General features: G+C 51.3%; 1 protein-coding gene across 1 annotated transcript in view; it reads left to right on the top strand.

The window, feature by feature from the left end:
• Window positions 1-5,142: 5,142 nt before the first annotated feature.
• The window catches only part of LOC147083150 (NACHT, LRR and PYD domains-containing protein 3-like), a 133,286-nt gene continuing 130,633 nt past the window's right edge, over window positions 5,143-7,795 (top strand). The window contains exon 1 of the mRNA XM_085980236.1: window positions 5,143-5,447. The gene's annotated coding sequence lies outside the window, so the exon portion shown is untranslated. The remainder of the gene's footprint in view (window positions 5,448-7,795) is intronic.

Raw genomic sequence — 7,795 nt, 5'->3', positions numbered from 1 at the left:
AGGCCCAGGCGCTGTTGGAGCGGCGGATGATGCCGAGCGGTTCCATTGTGGTGAACTCAGCCCGCGCAATCTCCAGCTTGGCCGGGTCCAGCCTGCGGGCGTGGGCATACACCGGTGTGCCTGTGGTGGGGATGAAGTGTTCTACCCCGTGCTTAGCAACTTGCGCGGAGAAGGTCGGGTTGGTGAGGGCTGGGAACTCAGCCAGGAGTGCTGAGTAGTTGTCCGTTGAGCGGGCGCGGCACTGCCACGCCATTTCGGCGGGTTGGGAGGGGGCCATAGCGCCCGGGATAGGTGACATGGTGTTCATGTCCACGAAGCGGCGCCGAGGCATGTCGACCAACAGGCCGTGGGCGCACAGGAAATCCGCACCGAGGAGCGGGGAGAGCACCTTGGCGGTGATAAACTCCCAGTGGTAGCGGCGGCCTGCGAGGTCGATGGTGACGGTGCGGGTGCCATACGTCCGGATGTCGGTGCCATTGGCGACAGCCAGCGCAGGGCCGCGGCCACCTCGCTGGATCTCGAGGGCGGACGCGGGGTTGATGCTGCGCTGCGCGCCCGTGTCGCACAGGAAACTGCGTCCGGAGGCGCTGTCCGTAACGTACAGCAGTGCGCCTGCTTGCCCCACGGCCATCGTGTAGGCCGGTAGGAAACGTGCAGGGATGGCTGCAGCGGCGTGCCCGTGCGCCGAACCGGGTATGGAAGTAGCAGTAGCCCTGGGTCGGAGGGCTTGGGGGACGTGGGGGCCTCGTGGCCGAGCTGTGTGGCCACGCGATAGAGGGTGGAGCGCGCGCCGACGCTGCGGAGGCCAGGTCGGGGGTGACGGCGTGGTTGGAGCCGGCGGACAGGAGCTTATCGGCTTCGTCGGCCAGGGCCTCGAGGTCCGTGAGGCTGGACGCCACAATCGCCGGGCGGATGCTGGGAGGTAGTTGGCGGATAAAGAGCGTGTGGAAGAGGGAGCCAGGCGGTTTCTCGTCGGTCAGAGCAAGCATGTGTGAGAGCAAGTCTGACGGCGTGGAGTCACCGAGGCCCGGGAGGTCGAGGAGGTGGCAGTTGCGCAAAAATTGGGAGGCTGTGAATTTTTTAAGGAGCGCGGCCTTGAGATGTGCGTACTTGCCTTCCTCCGAAGGGTTTTGTAGTGTTGTCCAGACTTTCGTGATTGTGGAGCTGCCCAGGGAGGTGAGGAGGTAGTCGTACATCATTGCGTCGGCGGTGATGCTGCGGAGTCGGAATTGCGATTCGGCTTGAAGGAACCAGGTGGTGGCTAGGTTCTCCCAGAACTCCGGCAGCTTCACAGAAACTGCGTTTGTGTCAGCCATGGTTACGCTTAGGAGTCGTCCTGAGCATCGGGGTCACCAATGTAGGAGTCTACGTACTCCTAGCAAAAAATACTGAACTCGGAGAGGTTCAACAGAAAAGGTTTAATTGTTGAGACTGCATTTTGAACACAAAAATGGCGTCAGAGACTACACCAAGTCCGACTGCCTTTCATCAGTCCACAGCTTCGACTGCTCCTCCCCCGCTCTGGGCTTAACTATGTTGCAGATCGAGTTTCTTAAAGGTGTGATCCTTCTTAAAGGCATAACGCCTGATTTATAGTCTGCGGACCGAAAAGCGGATTGTGTCCTTTCTGTGATCGGTACGCCACAACGCCCACTTAAGGAATTACCTTTACCTCACACTGTAAAAGCTTTAAGAAGGTGTCTGGGATTCTTCTCGTACTATGCCCAGTGGGTGGCTAACTACTCAGATAAAGTCCGACCTCTTATTAAGTCGACGTCTTTACCACTGTCGGTGGAAGCTCAGGAGGCTTTTTTTAATATCAAACGGGACATTGAGAAGGCAGTGGTATGTGCCGTGGATGAGAAGATCCCTTTTCAAGTGGAAAGTGATGCATCTGATTTTGCATTGGCAGCAACTCTTAACCAAGCTGGTAGACCAGTAGCTTTCTTCTCTCGTACATTGCAAGGACCAGAAATTCGACATTCTTCAGTGGAAAAGGAGGCACAGGCAATTATTGAAGCAGCCAGGTATTGGAGGCATTATCTCGCTGGCCGACGTTTTACGTTCATTACTGACCAGCGATTTGTGGCCTTTATGTTCAATACTAAGCAGAGAGGCAAGATCAAAAATGATAAGATTTTAAGATGGCGAATAGAACTGTCAACATATGACTATGATATTCAGTACAGGCCTGGAGTATTCAATGAGCCATCGGATGCTTTGTCACGAGGAGTATGTGCTAGTCTGGGTATAGATAAGCTTCAAAGTCTCCACGACGCACTCTGCCACCCTGGGGTTACCAGAATGAACCACTTCATTAAGTCTCACAATCTACACTACTCTATTGAGGAGGTCCGGACAATGACCAGAACCTGTCGTGTTTGTGCTGAATGCAAACCCCGCTTCTATAAGCCGTCCGAGCCAGCTCATCTTATTAAAGCAACTCGACCATTTGAGCGTTTGAGTCTCGATTTTAAAGGTCCCCTTCCATCGAGCGACCGTAATGTCTATTTTCTTAATATTATAGACGAGTACTCTCGGTTCCCTTTTGTTATCCCCTGTCCGGATGTGACCAGTGCTGTTGTAATTAAATGCCTCTGCCAACTGTTTTCTTTGTTTGGCATGCCTAACTATATACATAGTGATAGGGGTTCTGCCTTTATGAGTGAAGAATTGCGACAGTTTTTGCTATCGAAAGGGATTGCAACGAGTAGAACTACCAGCTATAACCCTCGTGGTAATGGGCAGGTCGAGAAAGAAAATGCGACAGTGTGAAAGGCTATCATACTGTCTCTGAAGTCGCGAGGCCTGCCGACCTCTCGCTGGCAGGATGTCCTGCCAGACGTGCTGCATTCCATAAGGTCTCTTTTGTGTACAGCGACGAATGCCACCCCTCATGAAAGGATGTTTAGCTTTCCAAGAAAAGCTACCAATGGAGTATCGTTACCCACATGGTTGATGACCACGGGCCCTGTGCTGTTGCGCAGACATGTGAGAGGCCACAAGGCTGATCCACTGGTGGAGGAAGTACAACTCCTCCATGCTAATCCCCAGTATGTGTACATTCAATATCCGGATGGGCGAGAGGATACGGTCTCTATTAAAGATCTTGCACCTGCTGGAGCTCAAAAAGAGTTTGACTCTGAGAGTAGAGTTTTTAATCATGGTATTGGACCTTTAGAGACACAAACTCTCAGTGTGGAAAACACTTATCATTCTGGGACTTTGAATGAACCAGAGTTAGTACCCTGGGAGGAGCCTCAGCAAGAGATACGTCATTCCCAGAGGACTATTAGACCTCCTGACAGACTGAATCTATAGCAGGGGGTGAATGTGATGAAATAACTCTGTGTTCTGGCATTTGTGTTCTGGCATTTGTATTGGCTGTTGTGTTGTACTTGTTAATGTCTGGAATGTTTTACAGGTGTAATCACTAATGCTCTTTGATGCGCTATCAATTACTCATAAAAGACTGAGAGTTAGAAGAGTAACTAAAGGCTTTTATTAACAACAGAATGGAGGTCTGCCTCGCGTGGTCGACCGGTCCAGAAATACAAAGGGCTGGGGAGCAGTCACCTTTATACTAGGACCTGTGGGAGGAGTCAGCCGAGGCATGTCCAGGCATGTACACAGTGGAATACAAACAGGACAAACAGGAATACAAACAGTGGTTTACCACACTCTTCCCTAGCCCGGCCCCTCTGGATTGGTGTGAGTCTTACTTATAAGAGCTGGGTTGTACTCATAAGGGCTGGGTCGGTGATGAATGATGGTTGCCCTGTGTTAATATTATGTTATGGTCTTACTTAATATAAAGCCTTGAGTTATAAGCCTTAACCTCTTGGCTTCAGACCGTTGTTTGGCACTTCAGTAAGGGTAAACCAGGAGAGCTTCTTCTCCCCTCTGATATAAAGGGTTGACGTCCGCCTTATTCCCTATCAATCACTCAGAGTCCTGCGAGGCCTCCCGCCTGATCCATTACACCAAATGCCAGACCATCTCCTCCCGGGAGATCCAGACCGCCGTCCGCCTCCTGCTGCCCGGGGGAACTGGCCAAGCACGCCGTCTCGGAGGGGACGAAAGCAGTCACCAAATACACCAGCTGCAAATAAAGCCTCTCGTTCCTCCCACCTTAAAAACTCAACCCAAAGGCTAACTCACGAGATCCAGAAGGGACTATTTATTTTCATTTGACTAATGACATTTGAAATATGGACAGCATAAAGAATGAAACTCTTTAAAAAAATGTTTTATCATCCTTTCTTTATTTGACCCTCACTTTCATTTTTTTGTCGTATGTTCAGATTTTGCTGTTGTGTTTTTGTAATACAGTATGTCGTTAATTTAAAATAGATTGAAATTTAACAAATATATAACAAAATGATGCATTGTCACTGCCCTGTTTTGTACAAAGCACTCATTTATAAGCGGGTCGCTGAAAAGCTAAAATGAAATTAAATCTGTCAATTCAGGAACCAGTAATTTTAAAGGATCAATTTGCCATAATTCAAATTTAATAATGAATTATTCAGTCTCACAGATGCCATTTTAATGATTATTCAGTCCCACAGACGCTATAATTTTAATTAAAATGATTATTCAATCCCACAGATGCAATGATTTTAACAATAATGATTATTATTCAGTCCCACAGATGCAATGATTTTAATAACTGGTTAATATTCAGTCCCACAGATGCAATGATTTTAACAATAATGATTATTATTCAATCCCACAGATGCAATAATTTTAACAATAATAATCATTGTTCAGTCCCACAGATGCAATGATTGTAATAACTGGTTAATATTCAGTCCCACAGAGGGCCATCACTTTAACAATAACGAGTCTGATTCACAGACGAGCTCTTATTCGATAAGCCGCCTTTTTCGTTGGTGTCCGAGGTTGGAACGGATTGAAAAACGCGCCAATCAGAGGCAGAGATTTGCGGGTTTTCAGCCAATCAGAAGGTTCGGCTGGGCCGGCGGCTGCTATAAAAGCCGCAGCCCGAAGGAACAGAGTTAGAGAGGAGCCCGCCCAGCGGGGGAGAGGGAGAGGGAGAGGGAGAGGGAGAGGGAGAGGGAGAGCGAGAGCGAGAGCGAGAGCGAGCAGCAGCAGCAGCGGCGGCCATCTGGGGAAGGAGGACCTGGGCTATGACGTCACCCGCGCGCTGTGGCGGTTGAACGGCCGATCAGGAGCCACGTGACCCCGGCGCTGACGTCGATCTTTCAACCGGACACCGAGGCGTTGCGGGCTGCGATTGGTGGGTGCAAGCTGTCAATCTACTAGTCGCAGCCAATAGAAGAGACGGACTCCGTGAGAGGCTTTAAGCGCGCGCTGTGTGGCCGCAGTACGCATGCTCGGTGCTGCTCGCAGTCCCTGGATGAGGCTCCGGTTTGAGGAAGGAGATAAAATGGCGGCGGGACTGAGGAGCGGCGGATGGTGCGGTGAGTGTAGATCAGAGAATCTCCGGCATTTACAGCAGCGCCGGCCTCTCAGGCAATCTTGGGTCGGAGTGTGGGGCCCAGTGAGATCAGACAGTGTGTAACCCGGGGAGGATGGGCCCAGTGAGATCAGACAGTGTGTCTAACAATACTAACAATAACCAGCCCCAGGACAGTGACAGGGTAACACAAAGAATTCGACCCAACACAATCGTCGCTAAGCAAAAGGAAAAATATCTGTCATATTGGGCAGAAACAACAAAAACCCAAAGCAAACTCAATTGCTACTTGGCCCTAAACAGACAATACAACATAGCTGATTACCTGACCATGGTAAAGGATAACAAACTGAGAAGAACCTTGACAAGGTACAGACTTAGCGAACATAGCCTAGCGATCGAAAAAGGCAGACACAGGCAGACCAGGCTGCCAAGAGAAGACAGGATATGCTCTCACTGCAGTCAGGGAGTAGTTGAGACAGAGATGCACTTCCTCACAGCCTGTGGAAAATATCAGGGCATCAGAGAGAATTTCTATCAAAAATTCTCACAAATATGCCCTGAATTCAGAAATCTGACTGACAACCAAAAACTCCCATTCCTACTGGGGGAGGAGAGAAGCTGTGTAACACTGGCGGCACACTATGTTACAGCTTGCCATGAACAGAGGGACAACCAGTAAACTAAGACAAGAATATATATAAACAAGGCGAAAATATATTTATAAACTCAGGGATATACCTGTTTATACACTATGAATGGAACCGCGTTTATGTGTTCAACCATAAATGTATTTTGATGCTTTGGCAACATAAGATGTACCTTATCATGCCAATAAAGCGATTTGTATTGCATTGTATTATTGTGTAACCCGGGGAGGATGGGCCCAGTGAGATCAGACAGTGTGTAACCCGGGGAGGATGGGCCCAGTGAGATCAGACAGTGTGTAACCTGGGGAGGATGGGCCCAGTGAGATCAGACAGTGTGTAACCCGGGGAGGATGGGCCCAGTGAGATCAGACAGTGTGTAACCCGGGGAGGATGGGCCCAGTGAGATCAGTGTGTAACCCGGGGAGGATGGGCCCAGTGAGATCAGACCGTGTGTAACCCGGGGAGGATGGGCCCAGTGAGATCAGACAGTGTGTAACCCGGGGAGGATGGGCCCAGTGAGATCAGACAGTGTGTAACCCGGGGAGGATGGGCCCAGTGAGATCAGACAGTGTGTAACCTGGGGAGGATGGGCCCAGTGAGATCAGACCGTGTGTAACCCGGGGAGGATGGGCCCAGTGAGATCAGACCGTGTGTAACCCGGGGAGGATGGGCCCAGTGAGATCAGACAGTGTGTAACCCGGGGAGGATGGGCCCAGTGAGATCAGACAGTGTGTAACCCGGGGAGGATGGGCCCAGTGAGATCAGACAGTGTGTAACCCGGGGAGGATGGGCCCAGTGAGATCAGACAGTGTGTAACCCGGGGAGGATGGGCCCAGTGAGATCAGACAGTGTGTAACCTGGGGAGGATGGGCCCAGTGAGATCAGACAGTGTGTAACCCGGGGAGGATGGGCCCAGTGAGATCAGACAGTGTGTAACCCGGGGAGGATGGGCCCAGTGAGATCAGACAGTGTGTAACCCGGGGGGGATGGGCCCAGTGAGATCAGACAGTGTGTAACCTGGGGAGGATGGGCCCAGTGAGATCAGACAGTGTGTAACCTGGGGAGGATGGGCCCACTGAGATCAGACAGTGTGTAACCCGGGGAGGATGGGCCCAGTGAGATCAGACAGTGTGTAACCCGGGGAGGATGGGCCCAGTGAGATCAGACAGTGTGTAACCCGGGGAGGATGGGCCCAGTGTGATCAGACAGTGTGTAACCCGGGGAGGATGGGCCCACTGAGATCAGACAGTGTGTAACCCGGGGAGGATGGGCCCAGTGAGATCAGACAGTGTGTAACCCGGGGAGGATGGGCCCAGTGAGATCAGACAGTGTGTAACCCGGGGAGGATGGGCCCAGTGAGATCAGACAGTGTGTAACCCGGGGAGGATGGGCCCAGTGAGATCAGGCAGTGTGTAACCCGGGGAGGATGGGCCCACTGAGATCAGACAGTGTGTAACCCGGGGAGGATGGGCCCAGTGAGATCAGACAGTGTGTAACCCGGGGAGGATGGGCCCAGTGAGATCAGACAGTGTGTAACCCGGGAAGGATGGGCCCAGTGAGATCAGACAGTGTGTAACCCGGGAAGGATGGGCCCAGTGAGATCAGACAGTGTGTAACCCAGGGAGGATGGGCCCAGTGAGATCAGTGTGGTAAACCACTGTATTGTATATTGCCACCTCTGGGTGGCGCTGTGTATGGAGGC

This window comes from Somniosus microcephalus, unplaced genomic scaffold (assembly GCF_052327205.1).
Source record: "Somniosus microcephalus isolate GS21.2 unplaced genomic scaffold, FLI_Smic_1.0 scaffold71, whole genome shotgun sequence".
NCBI classification, from domain to species: Eukaryota; Metazoa; Chordata; class Chondrichthyes; order Squaliformes; family Somniosidae; genus Somniosus; species Somniosus microcephalus.
This window is presented reverse-complemented; position numbering and strand designations above follow the sequence as displayed.